Consider the following 17568-nt stretch of genomic DNA (forward strand, 5'->3'; position numbering starts at 1 on the left):
CAGTAATAAGTCGTCCTCTGCAATCATTCTTTAAAACAAACAAAGATATGGATACCTTGGGGGATTTTAATCTGGTCATGGATACTCGTTTGGATAGGCTGAGATTGGGCGATGACGTGGTGGGGGAGCCCTTCTCTCAGACTTCATCCCAATTAGCTTCATTCATGCAGGGTAGTGGGGTAGTGGTTGGTTGGATCTCTGGAGAGTGCGCCACCCAGGGGAAAAAGGCTATACCTGTCATTCATCTACCAGACACCTGTCATTCATCTACCAGACGATCCCTCTCCCGCCTAGATTATATATTTGGATCCGAGGGGTTGGCAACATGGGTGGATAGCGTTGAGCATGGCAATAGGGGAATATCTGACCACAGCCCGGTTGTTCTTAAACTTAAATTTGGGCAATCAAATGGCGGTATAGTGTGGAAGTTGAATCCATTCTGGCTCAAGTTGATAGATTCCAATGATAGAACTGTAGACCAGCTGAAGGGTTTCATTTTATCCCACTCAGAGCCCCAGAATACTAATATATTTTGGGATGCCCTTAAGGCATATCTAAGGGGGTGTCTATCCTCTACAATATCTTATATCAAGAGGATGACCTCGCGGGAAGATGATGAGGTGGAGCAACGACTAAGACTCGGAGTCTGTGTATATATCTGACCCAACTAATGGTAATAGACTTGAGTGGCTAACGTCCCAGAGGCTATATGTTCAGCATAAAGACACTAAATCTAAACGTAAACTATTTTTTACTCGCCAATCTTATTTTGAATTGGGAAACCAGGCTAGCAAATTTTTGGCTTTCTTGGTACGCCAACATAATGTCTCCAACACTATATTACAGATACGAACACCAGATGGGTCATTAGTGTCCTCGAATGAGGAGATACTTCGTTGCTTTCATGATTATTATAAGTCGCTATATACATCTAAATGTGACTTTGATATCCCTGAGAACCTGGATTATTTATCAGATGTAACATTTCCCCTATTGACCCCAGCTCAGTGAGCCTTTATGGACGCGGAGTTTACTTTGGAGGAGGTTGAAAATGCTTTGATGGATATGGCCTCTGGGAAGGCCCCTGGTCCAGATGGATTTCCCATTGAATTATACAGGAAGTATCACGATATACTGGCACCGCTCTTGTTGAAGGTGTTCCGGGGGGTGTGTGAGAGGGGTTCTATGCCCGACACATTCTACGAGGCAAATATTATTTTACTTAAAAAGGAGGGGAAAGACCCATTGGAGTGTGGATCATACAGGCCTATCTCACTGGTAAATGTAGACTTTAAAATTTTTACTAAAATTCTAGCTACACGATTGAATTCGATCATACTCGACCTTATAAATCCAGACCAAACGGGTTTTATGCCGGGCAAAAATACTTCTATCAACATTAGACGGGTCCAGTCAAATAGTCCATTATAGCTCATTGGTACCAGACAACTCCTGGGCATTGGCATCGCTGGATGCGGCCAAAGCCTTTGACTCCCTTGAATGGCCCTTCCTTTCAGCATGTTTGAAAAAATATGGCTTCGGGGATACATTTTAGAAATGGGTGGGTCTCTTATATATGAAACCCAAGGCCCGTATAATTGTTAATGGCTCCATCTCTAAATCTTTCTTACTGTATAGAGGGACCCGTCAGGGGTGCCCTCTCTCCCCGGCCCTCTTCGCCCTTGCGATAGAGGCCCTGGCGATACGCATAAGGTCCTCTGTTGATATTAAAGGTATAAATATAGCTGGTCGGGTGGACACTATTGGTCTACACGCTGACGACATGGTGATATTTATGGATGAGGCGGAGATAACATTACCGCGGGTAATAGACACTATAGATACATTTAGTAGACACTCGGGTCTATATATAAACTGGGACAAATCGGCGTTGATGCCTCTCTCCCATATTCCATCGCCCGGCCTTGGCACTCTTTCCTCCCTTCCTATTGTACCCAGTTTTAAATACTTGGGCATATATATTTCTCAGGGCAGTAGATCTGATCTACAACTTAACATACACCCGTTGTCAGAATTAGTTAAACTTAAATTTACAGCTTGGAGCAAACTTCCGTTATCTGTAGTCTGCCGCATCAACTTAAAGGGCCACTAAAAGAGCCACCTTGTGCAGCAGTAATGCTGCAGTCTAACAAGGTGGCTCTTTTAGTTTTTGATTCCGTTATTCCCTCAATAAAGCGTTTTAAAATTTGCCCTAACTACCTGTCTGTAGACCTGGAGGCGGTCCGAAGCCTCCTCTGTGAATCTCCCAACGGCCGTCACTCTTCTCTTCTGGGGATGTGGTCGCCGCCCCCTGAGCGCTGTTTCTACTTAAATCCGGCGCCTGCGCTGTGCGTGCCTGCCTGGGACAGGCGCAGTCTTCATTGTCCGTCATAGGTCAGATGCAGGGTGCCTGACTGCGCCTGTGCGGGCAGTGCGGCCACCCTGTTGCTGAATCCCCGCCCCGCACTGTGTTATTCATTATGCACAGTGCGGGGCTGGGGTTCCTGGGCATGCGCACTGCACTGTTCAGACGCTCCCCCAGCTCAGACGCTCCCCCAGCTCCCCCGCCTTCCAGCGTTATTTGCGGCTGCTTCATTCCAAACGCTGGCAAGGAAACCTGTATATTACGGCAACGCTGGAAGGCGGGGGACCGTCTGAACAGCGCAGTGCGCATGCCCAGGAACCCCAGCCCCGCACTGTGCATAACGAATAACAGTGCTGGGTGGGGATTCAGCAACAGGGTGGCCGCACTGCCCGCACAGGCGCAGTCAGGCACCCTGCATCTGACCTATGACGGACAATGAAGACTGCGCCTGTCACAGGCAGGCACGCACAGCGCAGGCGCCGGATTTAAGAAGAAACAGCGCGAAGGGGGCGGCGACCACATCCCCAGAAGATAAGAGTGACGGCCGTTGGGAGAGTCACAGAGGAGGCTTCGGACCTGCCTCCAGGTCTACAGACAGGTAGTTAGGGCAAATTTTAAAATGCTTTATTGAGGGAATAACGGAATCAAAAACTAAAAGAGCCACCTTTGTTAGACTGCAGCATTACTGCTGCACAAGGTGGCTCTTTTAGTTTATAATGGCTGGAGGGGGTGACAGTGGCCCTTTAATCAAGATGATATTGCTCCCCAAGCTCAGTTACTGTCTTCAACATAGTGCTGTGTTAATTCCTAAATCCTTCTTTACAAGTTTGAACTCTCAAATTACATCTTTCATATGGGGGAAATCTAGGCCCAAACTTAGGCTATCTACGCTGCAGAGATCAAAGTCAGGGGGCAGGGCGGCGTTACCGGATTTTTATGTATATTACTTGGCTGGTCAGGTTAAAGCTCTTAATAAATGGATGCCCAACAATTGCCTTCCTAACTCTGAAAGCCATCTTCTTCATGCGGCTCAAACGGACTGTCCACTGAATTTTCTAGAATTGGCAAAAATTAATATCCCTCGTATGCTTCCTTTGCTTCGCCTGGCAAGGTCGGTTTGGAGGCATATTAAAAAAAATTGTGGGATTCACGGATGTTGTGGCGGAGATGCCCCTGTGGAGAAATGGCTATTTCTCAACTTTACTGAATCATCCTTCCACTGACTTCTGGATCGGGCATGGTGTCTCCTCAATAGGCGATCTGTATGATGGGGGGGTTTTCATGTCTTTCGAGCAATTGCAAATCAAGCATGGTATACAGAGATCCCAGTTTTTTCGATATTTACAGTTAAGGTCAGCCATACAATCATATATGAGACAGGCAGGTACGGGTCGTGCTATATCCGCTCTACCCTTGATAGGAATTCTCAAATCGCAGGGTCCCCAAGGTCTTATCTCCTCCCTGTATACGTATATGCTATCCTCGGGAGATGCGTCTACTGCTAACTCTGTTAAGGGGAAATGGGAGGGACTTCTTTCTAATATGCAGGGGGAGGATTGGGAAGACATTCTTGAATCCCCAATTAAAGTATCCCCATCAGTTAATAACAGGATGACTCAACTATACATAATACATCAGTCGTATTTAACTCCGACACGGCTTTTTAAAATGGGTCGATTTCAAACATCAGAATGTATGCGCTGTCACTCCTTAGATGCAGACTTCATTCACATGATATGGAGTTGTCCCGTTATTCTTCAATACTGGAGGGACGTGACATCATTACTTGCATCAATGCTATCAATTCCAGTTCCCCTTGACCCATTAGTTTGTATATTTGGAGTATGGGAGGAGGAGACTTGGGATTTTTTTACGTGAGACACTCTTTATGGCACGGAAGGTACTGGCTTTGCGGTGGATGGGGAGTACAAATCCAACTAAGGGAACTTGGATTGAACTGGTCAACTCGATCATTCCATATGAACGCATGTTATATCAAAACAGAGGGTGCCCGGGAATTTGAAAAAATCTGGGGTAGGTGGAATTCTTCCCATCTTACTCTATAGACTTGTTGTGGAGTGGGGATATCGCGTGGAGGTCAGACGCGAGGTACGGCTGCGAATTAGCAGTTAGCGTAGATACAGTTCTAATTCAAGTGTTTTGGTTTTTTAAGTTTTTTCTATTTACATAGCCTCATGTGTTATTATTAATCCAACAGCTTTAATAATCATAATATAACGTTGGTTATAGATGATAGCTGTATTTTATTTCAAGCTTAATAATGCATAATTTGTATGTATTACATTTTATGTTCGACATTCTTGGATGCAAAATGTTTGTAACACTATTATTTTGTTGTTAATAAACGAATAAAAAAAAAAAAAATAGATATGGATACCTTAAGGAAGAATATGTATATATTTAACCCCTTTCTGACGTTGGGCACAATAGTACGCCCACGTCAGACTCCCCGTTTGGTGCGGGTCCGGCACTGAGCCCCGCACCTTTCCGGGCACATGGCAGCTGATCTATATGCCATGTGCCCGCAACAGCAAGGGTGGAATCGCGATCCACATGTAGCTGTTATCTAGTTAAATGTTGCGGTCAATCTCTGACAGTGACATTTAACTCAAGCTTACCAGAAGCGCAACGTAAATTAAATCCCTCGCATCAGGGACCTTGTCACATGATCGCAGGTCAAGGCATTGACTACCAGATGTCTGAAGCAGACCTCTATGGTTGTCATTGCCAGATTGCAAGGAGCGCCACCTCGTGGTCTAAACCCATAGTATTTGAGCACTTCTGGGGGGGGAGGCTTTGCCGACATTTTGTGAAAGGCCAGAGCCCCGTGCAGTTCAATGGTTCCCTGTGCGGTGGACACAGGGAAAATGGCCACCAGGGGGGCAGCGCATGCACAGATGGAGATCTCGGCACCAAGATCTTGGGAGATGAGATCTCAGGCATAGATATTTTATCCCATTAAATAAATAATAATAATTTAATAAATTAAATTTATGGGATCAAATAACTAAAAACTGGCATGTGTATATGTATTCACTCCTTTTGCAATGAAGCCCCTACAAATTTCTGTCGCAAGCAATTACCTTCATAAGTCACAGGCTTAATGAAAGGACATCCACCTGTGTGGAAGCAAAGTGTCCCTCAGTCTGTCAGTAGATACACTTTACCTTTTCTAAAAGGCCACAGAGGCTGCAACAACACTGAGCAAGAGGCACCACTAACCAAACACCATCATGAAGACCAAGGAGATATCCAAACAAGTCAGGGACAAAGTTAGGGAAGTAGAAGTCAGGGTTGGATTATAAAAAAAAATCCCAATCTCTGATGATCCTTGGAACATCATCAAATCCATTATCATCACATGGAAAGAACATGGTACCACAACAAAACTGCCAAGTGAGGGCCGTCCACCAAAACGCTCAGCATGGGCACGGAGAGCATTAATCAGAGAGGCAGCATAGAGGCCAATGGTAATCCTGAAGGAGCTGCAGAGTTCCCGAGCAAAGACTGGAGGAGTGTTTGTCCATACGACCACAATAAGCCGTACACTCCATAGAGAAGGCCATTATGGAAGAGTGGGCAGAAAAACCCTTTTAACTTGCCCACAAAAATTGTAAGGCTAGTTTTGAGTTTGCCAAAAGACGTGGGAAACTTCCCAAATGAGGAGGGTGCTGTGGTCTGATGAGACCAAAATTTAACTTTTTGGCCACCAAGGTGAGCGCTGTGTCTGGGGCCAAACCAACACAGCTCGTTAACCCAAAAACACCGAGTTTTTTAAGTTTTTTTAAATCAGGGACAAGGAAAATGGTACGTGTCGAGGGGAAGCTGGATGGTATGAAATTCAGGGATGTTTTCAGCAAAACCTTTTTCAGTCTGTCAGTGGTTTGAGCCTGGGACACAGGTTCACCTTCCAACAAGACAATGAACCAAAGCATACTGCTAAAGCAACACTTGAGTGATTTAAGGGGAAATGTGCACATATTTCAGAGTGGCCTAGTCAAGGCCCAGACTTTAATCCAATTGAGAATATGTGGTCAGACTTGAAGATTGCTGTTCACTAGCAATCAGGCAACACCCACATGTACTCAGCCTGGCTAGTAGCTGTAAATCATTCAGCTGAGGCGATGAAAAAGTAATCTCCGAGCACTAAAAATTACTCGGAGACCACCCGAGTGTGCTCGAGAAAGCCCGAGCATCGAGTATACTCGCTCATCACTACTGTTCACTGGAGGAAACCATCTAACTGGAAGGAGATGGAACAGTTTTCCCATGAGGAATGGGCAAAAATCACAGTAACAAGATGTGGAAAGCTCATAAGAGACTTATCCAAAGCGACTTGCTGCTGTAATTGCCGCAAAACGAGGCACAAAAAGTAATGACTTTAGGGGGGTTAATAGCTATGCACACTGAAGTTTCCAGTTATTTTGTCCTGTTTAAAATGTTCACAGTTGTAGGCATGTTCTATACATGAAGTGATGCAAACCGTCAAGGAAAAAAAGAGGATATTTTTGTGTACTCACCGTAAAATCCTTTTCTCCAAGCCAATCATTGGGGGACAAAGGACCATGGTGTTATGCTGCTGCCACTAGGACGACACTAAGCAAATACAGAAAGAATAGCTCCTTCCCTGCAGTATTCACCCTCCTGCTGGCTCTCAGTGAACCAGTTCGTAACAAAGCAGTAGGAGTTTAATATTTAACAAGGATGAACTGTGTCAAAACCAAGTTAACTTAAAAAAAAAACAAAGCCAATAGGCTAACAGGGTGGGTGCTGTGTCCCCCAATGATTGGCTCGGAGAAAAGGATTTTACGGTGAGTACACAAAAATCTCTTTTTCTCCTACACCTCATTGGGGGACACAGGACCATGGGACGTCCTAAAGCAGTCCCTGGGTGGGAAACAGTCAATTGCAATTGCTCCTTGTACCCACAAGTTACAGATGCGGCACTGCCGCCTGCAAAATTTGTCTGCCGACGGTCGCATCTGCCGAGGCCTGAGAATGAATATGGTAATGTTTTGTAAACGTATGCAGGCTGGACCAAGTCGCAGCTTTGCAAACTTGTGCTGCCGAGGCTTGGTGCCGGATGGCCCAAGACGCACCCACTGACCGAGTGGAGTGAGCCTTAATCCCTGCTGGGACAGGAAGACCTCTGACTCGGTAGGACTCGTGAATAGCCGAACGAATCCATTTGGCTATTGTTGCCTTGGCAGCAGGAAACCCTTTCCTTGGTCCTTCCGGGAGCACGAACTAGGCATCTGACCTGTGCAAAGACGCTGTCCGTGAGACGTATCTCCTAAGAGCTCTCACTAAATCCAGTGTGTGTAGGGCCTTCTCGATGTGATGTACTGGTGCCGGACAGAGTGACGGTAAAACAATGTCCTCATTGAGATGAAAAGAGGAGACAACTTTCGGTAGAAAAGACGAGGATGTTCTCAACACCACCTTATCCTGATGAAAATTCAGGAACGGAACTTGAGAAGACAAAGCCGCCAGCTCGGAGACTCGTCTAATAGAGGTGACCGCAACTAGGAAAGCAACTTTCCATGAAAGAAAAGACAGGGAAACCTCCTGTAGAGGTTCGAAAGGAGCATGTTGCAAAACTCCGAGGACCAGATTAAGGTCCTAGGGTTCCAACGGCATCCTATAGGGTGGCACCCTATGGCAGACTCCCTGAACGAACGTCTTTCACTTGTAATCTGTTGGCAATCCTGCGTTGGAACAGAACAGACAGGGCTGAAATCTGCCCCTTAAGAGAACTAAGTGTGAGACCTAAGTCCAGACCCGTTTGTAAAAATTCAAGGACGGCAGGGATGGAAAATTCAAGATTAGAACGTCCCCGGTCGTTGCACCAGGAAAAGAAGGTTTTCCAAGTGCGATGATAAATGCGCATAGACGTAGGCTTTCTAGCGCTGATCATGGTAGAGATGACTTCCGGAGAGAAACCTGCCTGGGTTAGAACCCAGGACTCAACGGCCATGCCGTCAAACACAGGGTCTCGGAGTTCTGGTGGTAAATGGGGCCCTGTGATAGCAGGTCTGCGCGATTCGGTAATCGCCAGGGAACATCGGCGACGAACTAGTTCCGCGTACCACGAGCAGTGCGGCCAGTCTGGCACAATCAGGATTACCGGTACCCTCTCCGCTCTGATCTTCATGATGACTTTCAGCAGTAAAGGAAGCGGGGAAAATATGTGCGGAAGCCGAAAATGATGCCACGGGAGTACGAGAGCATCTGCCCAGATGGCTGCTGGATCGTGGGACCGAGCTACGAAGTCGGGAACTTTGGAATTTAGCCGTGAGGCCATCAGATCCACATCTGGAATTCCCCAACGACCGCAGATCTGGTGGAAGATCTCCGGATGGAGAGACCACTCCCCGGAGTCGAGGCCTTGACGACTGAGGAAATCTGCCTCCCAATTGTCCACTCCCGGGATGTGAACCGTAGAAATCACTGAGCGTTTTTTCTCGGCCCATCGGAGACTGTAGCCTACCTCGTTCATGGCTGTCTTGCTGTGGGTTCCCCCTTTTCGGTTGATGTATGTCACTGCAGTGGCGTTGTCGGACTGAATCCTGAGTGATTTGCCAGGAAGGGATGAAATGGGAGAAGCGCCAACCTGATTGCCCAAATTTCCAAGATGTTGATCGGATGGCGTGATTCCTGGGGGGACCAGCGGCACTGAGCAGTGTGATGAAGGAACACCGCTCCCCAGCCTAGAAGACTGGCATCTGTTGTCAGAACTAACCAATGTACTGGAAGAAAGGACTTCCCTCGATTCAGGGAGGATTTCAATGTCCACCACCTGAGAGACTGTCTTGACTCGCTGGGGAAGGAGGAACCGACGATCGAAGGAGAATGGGTTCCTGTCCCAAACAGCCAGGAGGGCATGCTGTAGGGGGCGGAGGTGTAATTAAGCAAATGGAAGAGCCTCCATAGCTGCTACCATCCTGCCGAGAACTCTCATACTGAGGCGCAGAGAGTGAGTGCGAGGCTGAGAGAGCTTCTAAGCTTCTCTCTGTAAGACTGAGATCTTTTCCGGGGGAAGAAGAACCAACCCCCGGGATGAATAGAGTATCATTCCTAGAAAGGAAATCAGCTGAGCCGGTACTGGGGAAGATTTTTTGAAGTTTATCTTCCAACCCAAGCGAGAAAGAGTATCTATTGTGATGTTCACGGCCTCCTTGCAGGTGCGGAAAGAGGGGCCTTTGATGAGGATATCGTCTAGATACGGTAGCACCACCACGCCTCGGGTGTGAAGGATGGCCACGGCGGCCGCTATGACCTTGGTGAATACCCTGGGAGCGGTGGCGAGGCCGAAGGGCAGAGCAACGAATTGAAAGTGATCTTCCTGAACTGCGAAGCGAAGAAACCTTTGGTGAGAAGGTAAAATAGGAATGTGGAGGTATGCGTCCTGGATGTCTATAGACGCCAGGAACTCGCCTTTTTCCATGGAAGCGATGGCAGAACGAAGCAATTCCATCCGGAACTGTCGCGCCCTGATGAATTTGTTCAGCAGTTTTAGGTCCAGTACGGGCCGTACTGTACTGTCCTTCTTTGGAACAATGAAGAGGTTTGAATAAAAACCTTGAAACCTTTCGCTTTGAGGGACCAGAATAATAACTCCGTCTTTTCTCAGAGAGCTTATAGCTTGGAAGAACTCTGATGCTTTTGCCCTGGGAGGAGAAGACAGGAAAAAATGATTTGGTGGAAGAGAGGAGAATTCTAACTTGTATCCGGAGGACACTAGGTCACGGACCCATTCGTCGTGAACGACCGAGAGCCACGCGTCGCTGAAGGAAAGCAGGCGGCCGCCTACTTTGAGGGTGTCCTCCGGATATCACAGGGAGTCATTGTGTGGGAGACCTGCCCGGTCTGGACCCCCTGGATCCTGACTGCCTAGGCCTGCCTCTCCATGAAGGGGAAGGTTTGTAAGAGGTCTGGGGACCTCTATCCCTACGTTGTGCCTGGCCGGGTCCGGAAGATGTGGAAGTGGAGGACCAATTTGAGTTGAACCGAAAAAAAAAAAAAAAAAAAAAAAAAAAAAAAATCGGGACAGAGCCTGCTGCTGCTGGTTCTGAAAGGGCCTCTGTTGTGGAAGAAATTTACTCTTCCCTCCAGTGGCGTCGGTAATTAATTGGTCGAGCTTTTCGCCAAAAAGGCGACCGCTCTGACAAGGTAGAGAAGTCAATGACTTTTTGGAAGCAGAATCCGCACGCCAATCCCTGAGCCATAAGGACCTCCGGATGGTGATGGCGTTTGCTGCTGCTTGAGAAGCACAGTTAGCAGCATCTAGGGATGCGGTCACTACAAAATCTCCAGCTCTGGCTATCTGAGGAGCGAGGTCTCCTATCTCGGGGGGAAGACTGGTATCCAGCACCGCTGAAGACAAGACCTCAGCCCAGTGGGTCATAGCCTTAGCCACCCACGTAGCGGCAAAAGATGGGAAGAGTGCGGCTGCTGAGGCTTCAAAGGCTGAATGCGCCATATTGTCGATCTGACGATCGGTTGGGTTTTTAATCGAGGCGCCCTCCGAAGAGGATAAAACAGATTTAGTAGCCAGGCGCGATACTGGAGGATCAACCGGGGAAGACTGCGACCAATCCTTTCTTAGATCCTGGGCAAAGGGATATTTTGACTCCATGGGCTTCTGCCCTGTGAATCGTTTATCAGGACGGATCCTGTGAGATTCAACGATTTCCTTAAATTCGGGATGAGTGGCGAACACACTATAAGCTCGCTTGGTCCTCTTAAAGGACACGGCATAATCGGTTTTAGATAAAGGTTCCTCATCAAGCTTCAAAGCCTTATTCACTGACTCAATGAGAGAGTCGAGAGTCTCCTGATTGTGATGAAATTCCTGATCTAGGGGTGTGTCAGAATCGTCCTCTGAAACAGGTTCTCTACTAGCCCCAATGGAAGGGGAGCGAGAAATGGAGCTCTCAGAACCCGAATACCGGTGATGGTCTGGGGATATGGCACGAGTCCTTTTCCTGGAAGAGCGAGAGCTCCTTGGCAAGGTACGACCCCTGGAGTACGAGGGGTTCTGACGATCGGAAGAGTTGTCCAAAATAGTGCCCTGGATAGAGGAAGGGTCACGGAACGAATCTAACGCTTTTGCCAGGGATGCCATAGACCGGGTAAAGGAGGTAGCCCACTCAGGGGGACTAGGCTTACTGGGTTCAGTATCAGTAACAGGTGGCCCCTGAGCAGTCACCGAGTCACAAGCTGTGCACAATGCAGTATTGTGACCCCGGGGTAATGACACCTTACAAGAGGTACATGCAGCGAAGAACACAGTGTGGGTTTTCCCAGACTTTTTGTGAGGCTTTGAGACATAGCGTAGCCTTGAGGAGAGAACTTACTAGCAGGGGAAGGGTTAAGCTATGTTTCGGCAGCTTACCCAGGTCCTGTGTCTTGAGTCCTCAGGGGAGGTCCGCAGCGTATGTCCAGAAATCGCTAGTCCTGAAGGCTGTGATTCGAAAGGCTGGAGCAGCGCTGCAGCATCAGCCCTGTGGGTGTCCCAAGATGGCCGCCGAGATCAGTGAGAGGGCTTCTCAGGGAACGAGAAGCGCCAGAAAAAAGTGGGCCGCGGTAACTGCTGGTGGGCGTAGCCAAAACTCCAGCCTGTATGAAGGGGAAAAGCCGGGGGCTAAATTTTAAACCTTTGGTTAGGCCTGCAGCGCCACGACCGCTATTAGCGCCATACTTAAGCCACGCTCCTTCATTGAATAGCCGCACTGCGGACAACCCACGGACCCGGGCTTTAAGGTGCGCACCTCCCATACCCCGGAGACCAGGACCTCCCAGCAACTCCCCCCCCCCGCAGTGTACTCACGGTAGATGCGGTGGGCCGGTGCTCAATCCACCGTCGCCATAGTCAGGGAGGGGGTGGAGAGGTTCTGCCGCCTCGCGTCATCCGCTATATCAGTGGTGATGCAGTGGGGGGCTGCACGGACGCCATACATATTATGTCCGGCTATGCACCTGGCTCCAGGAGAGGTAGATGGAGGGCTACTCCATGTGGTCGCCTGCTATGGAGGGGGGAGATTGGAACGCGAAGGAACAGTCGCCCTTAAGGTGAGCTCAGGGCTGGCATCCAACGTTGCAGGAAAGGATACGGGAGGAACGCTCCACGTACTTGCCTGTTGATGATTTGGGGGAGATCGGAACCTAGATAGGATCCGTCGCCCCCATTCGCTCCGTTAAGGGAAAAATAGAATAAAAGGTAAAAAAACAAATAAAAACAGTGGGGTCTGAAAGCAGACCCAAGTGCCTCCTACACACACCAAGCAAGAACTGGTTCACTTAGAGCCAGCAGGAGGGTGTATACTGAAGGGGAGGAGCTATTCTTTCTGTATTTGCTTAGTGTCTTCCTAGAGGCAGCAGCATAATACCCATGGTCCTGTGTCCCCCAATGAGGCGTAGGAGAAATAGGGATTTTTGTGTAAGCACCGTAAAATCCTTTCCTCCGAGCCAATCTAAGCGGGAAAGCAGTAGGAGAAGAGGTGATCCTAAAAGCTACAAATTTACAGTGGCTTGCAAAAGTATTCATACCCCCAACACTACCGCACCCCCTTGTAACTTTTTGCGTTTTGCTACCACACATCCTGGAATTTCACTTTTTCTCCTATGCCTCATTGGGGGACACAGGACCATGGGTGTTATGCTGCTGCCACTAGGAGGACACTAAGTGAATATAGAAAAATAACTTCTCCTCTGCACTATACACCCCTTCACTGGCCAGTATTCATCCAGTTCGGGTTTAAAGCAGTAGGAGTATTAAACGAAAGACAATAAAACTATGTCAAAACCAAAGAAGTAACAACAAGCCAAAGGGCTAACAGGGTGGGTGCTGTGTCTCCCAATGATTGGCTCGGAGAAAAGGATTTTACGGTGAGTACACAAAAATCCCTATTTCTCCTACGCCTCATTGGGGGACAAAGGACCACGGGACGTCCTAAAGCAGTCCCTGGGTGGGGAGCAACATAGCTGCTAATACCCCATGTACCACTGGCTTACAGCTAAGGTACCGCCGACTGCAGAATGCGCCTGCCAAGGGCAGCGTCTGTAGAGGATAGAGAATGAATGTGGTAGTGTTTGGTAAAAGTATGCAAGCTGGACCAGGTCGCAGCTTTGCAGACCTGTTGTGCTGATGCCTGGTGCCGAATGGCCCAAGAGGCGCCCACCAACTGAGTAGAATGGGCCTTAATTCCTGCTGGGATAGGAACACCCCTAACACGATAGGATTCCTGAATAGCCGATCAAATCCATTTGGCTAGAGTAGCCTTGGAAGCGGGAGAGCCCTTCCTTTGTCCCTCTGGAAGTACGAATAGGACATCCGACTTGCGGAAGGGAGCCGTCCGTGAGATGTACTGTCGAAGGGTCCTAACCACATCGCGAGTGTGCAGAGCTTTCTCAACGTGATGGACTGGTGCCGGACAGAATGAAGGCAGAATAATCCCCTCATTGAGGTGGAAGGAGGAAACGACTTTAGGTAGAAAAGAAGGAGAATTCCTCAAGACTGCCTTATCTGGGTGAAAGATCAGGAACGGGGGTTGGCAGGAAAGAGCCGCCAACACCGAGACACGCCTGTGACGTAATAGCCACTAGAAAAGCTACCTTCCAGGAAAGGAAGGTCAGAGAGACGTCCTGCAGTGGTTCGAAGGGGGCCTCCTGAAGAGCTCCAAGGACCAAATTAAGATCCCATGGATCCAAAGGCATTTTGTAGGGAGGCGCCACACGGGAAATTCCCTGAATGAACGTCTTAACCGGTAATCTGGTGGCAATTTTTAGTTGGAACAGGACTGACAATGCTGACACCTGTCCTTTGAGAGAGCTAAGTGCGAGACCCGTCTCCAAGCCTGATTGGTATTCTCCATTCCTTCCATATTGGAATTTCTCCAGAGATCGTCCCTGGGCGTTGCACCATGCGAAAAAGATTTGCCAGGTATGGTGGTAAATGTGCATGGACACGGGTTTCCTAGCCTTGATCATGGTGGAGGACACCTTGGGGGAGAATCCAGCTTGGCCTAGAATCCAGGATTCAACGGCCACGCTGTCAAAGACAGGGCCCCAGAGTTCAGGTGGTAAATCGGGCCCTGTGAGAGAAGATCCACGCGATCTGGAAGCAACCAGGGGATGTCAGTGACCAGCTGAACCAGTTCCGCGCACCATGCCCGGCGCGGTCAGTCCGGAGCCACTAGGATCACTGGTATCCCCTCTGCCCTGATCTTCTTGATGACCCTCGGTAGCAGGGGAAGAGGAGGAAAAATGTACGGGAGGCGGAATTGATGCCACGGCAGGACCAGGGCATCTACCCCGACGGCACGTGGGTCGAGGGATCGGGCAATGAACTGTGGGACCTTGTTGTTTAGTCTGGAAGCCATGAGGTCCACGTCCGGGGTCCCCCAGCGATGACAAATCTGCTGGAAAACATCCGGGTGGAGGGGCCACTCACCCGAGGCAAGACCCTGGCGACTGAGGAAGTCCGCAGCCCAATTTTCCACACCTGGTATGTGGATCGCCGAGATGGGCGAATGGTTGCTCTCGGCCCAACGGAGAATGTGGGTCACTTCGAGCATGGCCGTCTTGCTGCGGGTTCCCCCTTGACGGTTGATGTACGCCACCGCTGCATTGTCGGACTGGATGACCTGCCAGGAGATGGAGAAAGCTGAGTAACGCTGAGTAAAGCCGAGTTTCCGTATTTCCAGGATATTGATGGGGAGACGCGACTCTCGAGTGGACCACCGCCACTGTGCTGTGTGGTGGTTGAAAACTGCACCCCAGCCCAAAAGGCTGTCATCGGTGGTCACCACCAGCCAATGCACTGGGAGAAAGGACTTTCCTTGGTTCAGGGAGGGCTTCAGCGTCCACCACCTGAGGGTCTGCCTGACCCGTGGAGACAGACTGAAACGACGGTTGAGAGAACGGGTTCCCGTTCCATGCAGACAGCAGCGCATGTTGTAAGGGACGGAGGTGGAATTGCGCGAACGGAACCGCTTCTATGGCTGCTACCATCTTCCCGAGAATGTGCATGCTGTAACGAATGGAGTGGGAGACTGGGTGGGAGAGACTCTGTGCTCCCTGCTGCAAGGCCAAGGCCTTGTCTGGAGGGAGAATGACCAGGCCGCAGGAAGTGTCATTCCAAGAAAGGAAATCCGCTGAGCAGGGATAGGAGAAGATTTTTCGAAGTTTATCTTCCAACCCAGGCGAGAAAGAGTATCTACCGTGAGATCGACGGACCCCTTCGCAGGCTGGATATGACGGGCCTTTTATCAGTAGATCGTCCAGGTACGGAAGTACCACCACTCCCCGAGCATGAAGAATGGCCATGGCAGCAGCCATGACCTTGGTGAAGACTGGGAGCGGTGGCGAGGCCGAAGGGTAAGGCCACAAACTGGAAGTGTTCCTCGCGAAATGCGAAGCGAAGGAACTGTTCATGAGGAGGAAAAATTGGGATGTGGAGGTAAGCATCTTTGATGTATATGTATGCTAGGAACTCTCCCTTTTCCATGGATGCGACAACAGAGCGGAGAGATTCCATTCTGAAGCGTCGAATTTTGACAAAGTTGTTCAGAAGTTTTAGATCTATTACCGGTCGCAGCGATCCGTTCTTATTTGGCACCACGAATAGGTTCGAGTAAAACCCCTTGAACCTTTGGTCTTGAGGAACCGGAATGATGACTCCATCCCCTTGCAGTGCCCGTATGGCCCGGAGAAAAGCCGCTGTCTTTGGTTTGGGAGGACACGACTGGAAAAAACTTGGAGGAGGGAGGGGGGGGGGGGAGGAAAATTCTATTTTGTATCCGGAGGACACCAGTTCTCTGACCCACTCGTCGTGGACGAAAGAGAGCCAGGCTTGACAGAACGAAAGTAGGAGGCCGCCTACTTTGTCGATGTCCTCTGGATGTTGCGACGAGTCATTAATTGAGTGGGGGATCTAAGGGATCTGGTTCCCTTAGATCCAGATGACCTCGGTCTGGGTTTCCAGTTACAGTTAGGTCTGTATGAGATCTGGGAGCCTCTGTCTCCGCGCGAAACTAGTCCTGATCCGGAAGAGGAAGAAGTAGATGACCCATTGGGATTGTTGCGAAAAGGCCGGAATCAAGGTTGTTGCTGATACCGAAACAGCCGGGTAGGCTTTTGTTGAGGGAGAAATTTACTTTTCCCTCCGGTAGCGTCAAAGATTATTTGGTCCAATTTTTCTCCAAATAAGCGACCGGCTTGGTAGGGCAGAGATGTCAATGATTTTTTGGAAGCAGAATCTGCTCGCCAATCTCTGAGCCACAGGGCTCTTCTGATGGGAGATTGCATTTGCGCAATTGCAGCGCAATTGGATGCGTCTATTGAGGCGTTAACTACAAAGTCCCCGGCTTGGGCTATCTGGTTAGCCAGGTTGATCGCCTCTGGAGGGAGATTACTGTCATGGAGGATTGTGGTAAGCACCTCCGCCCAAGCGACCATAGCCTTAGCCACCCAAGAAGTGGCGAAGGATGGAAAGAGAGACGCTCCTGTGGCCTCGAAGACAGAGTGAGCCAGGTAGTCAATTTGACGTTCAGTGGGGTTTTTGACTGAAGAACCGTCAGACAAAGATAGGAGCGCTTTGGAGGCGAGATGCGGTACGGCAGGATCCACTGAAGGAGACTGTAGCCAATCCTTCATTAGTTCCTGAGCAAAAAGGAGATTTTTGTGTACTCACCGTAAAATCTCTTTCTCTTAGCCTCTAATTGGGGGACACAGGACCATGGGTGTTATGCTGCTGTCCACTAGGAGGCGACACTATGCATAATCTGAAAAATATTAACTGTGGCTCCTCCTCTGCAGTATACACCCCTGGACGGCATCAGCCTTCTCCAGTTTTGTGCAAAAGCAGTAGGAGGAACGTAACATGAATAACATAATTATGCCTGTAAGAAGGCAACTATGTAACATGAATAACATAATTATGCCTGTAAGAAGGCAGCTATGTACGAGCTCAAGAAAACAATATGAGAACTCAACAGTTACAACTGCCCGGAACAGCCAACAGGGTGGGAGCTGTGTCCCCCAATTAGAGGCTAAGAGAAAAAGATTTTACGGTGAGTACACAAAAATCTCCTTTACTCTGTCGCCTCATTGGGGGACACAGGACCATGGGACGTCCCAAAGCAGTCCCTGGGTGGGAAGCAATGGACGAATATTGTGCA

At 49.1% G+C, this 17568-nt stretch overlaps 1 protein-coding gene across 7 annotated transcripts in view; it reads right to left on the minus strand.

Annotated features, from left to right (window-relative positions):
• The window catches only part of CEP350 (centrosomal protein 350), a 78005-nt gene that overhangs the window by 20595 nt on the left and 39842 nt on the right, over positions 1-17568 (minus strand). The window lies entirely within an intron of this gene.

Source organism: Ranitomeya variabilis, chromosome 8, assembly GCF_051348905.1.
Source record: "Ranitomeya variabilis isolate aRanVar5 chromosome 8, aRanVar5.hap1, whole genome shotgun sequence".
NCBI classification, from domain to species: domain Eukaryota; kingdom Metazoa; phylum Chordata; class Amphibia; order Anura; family Dendrobatidae; genus Ranitomeya; species Ranitomeya variabilis.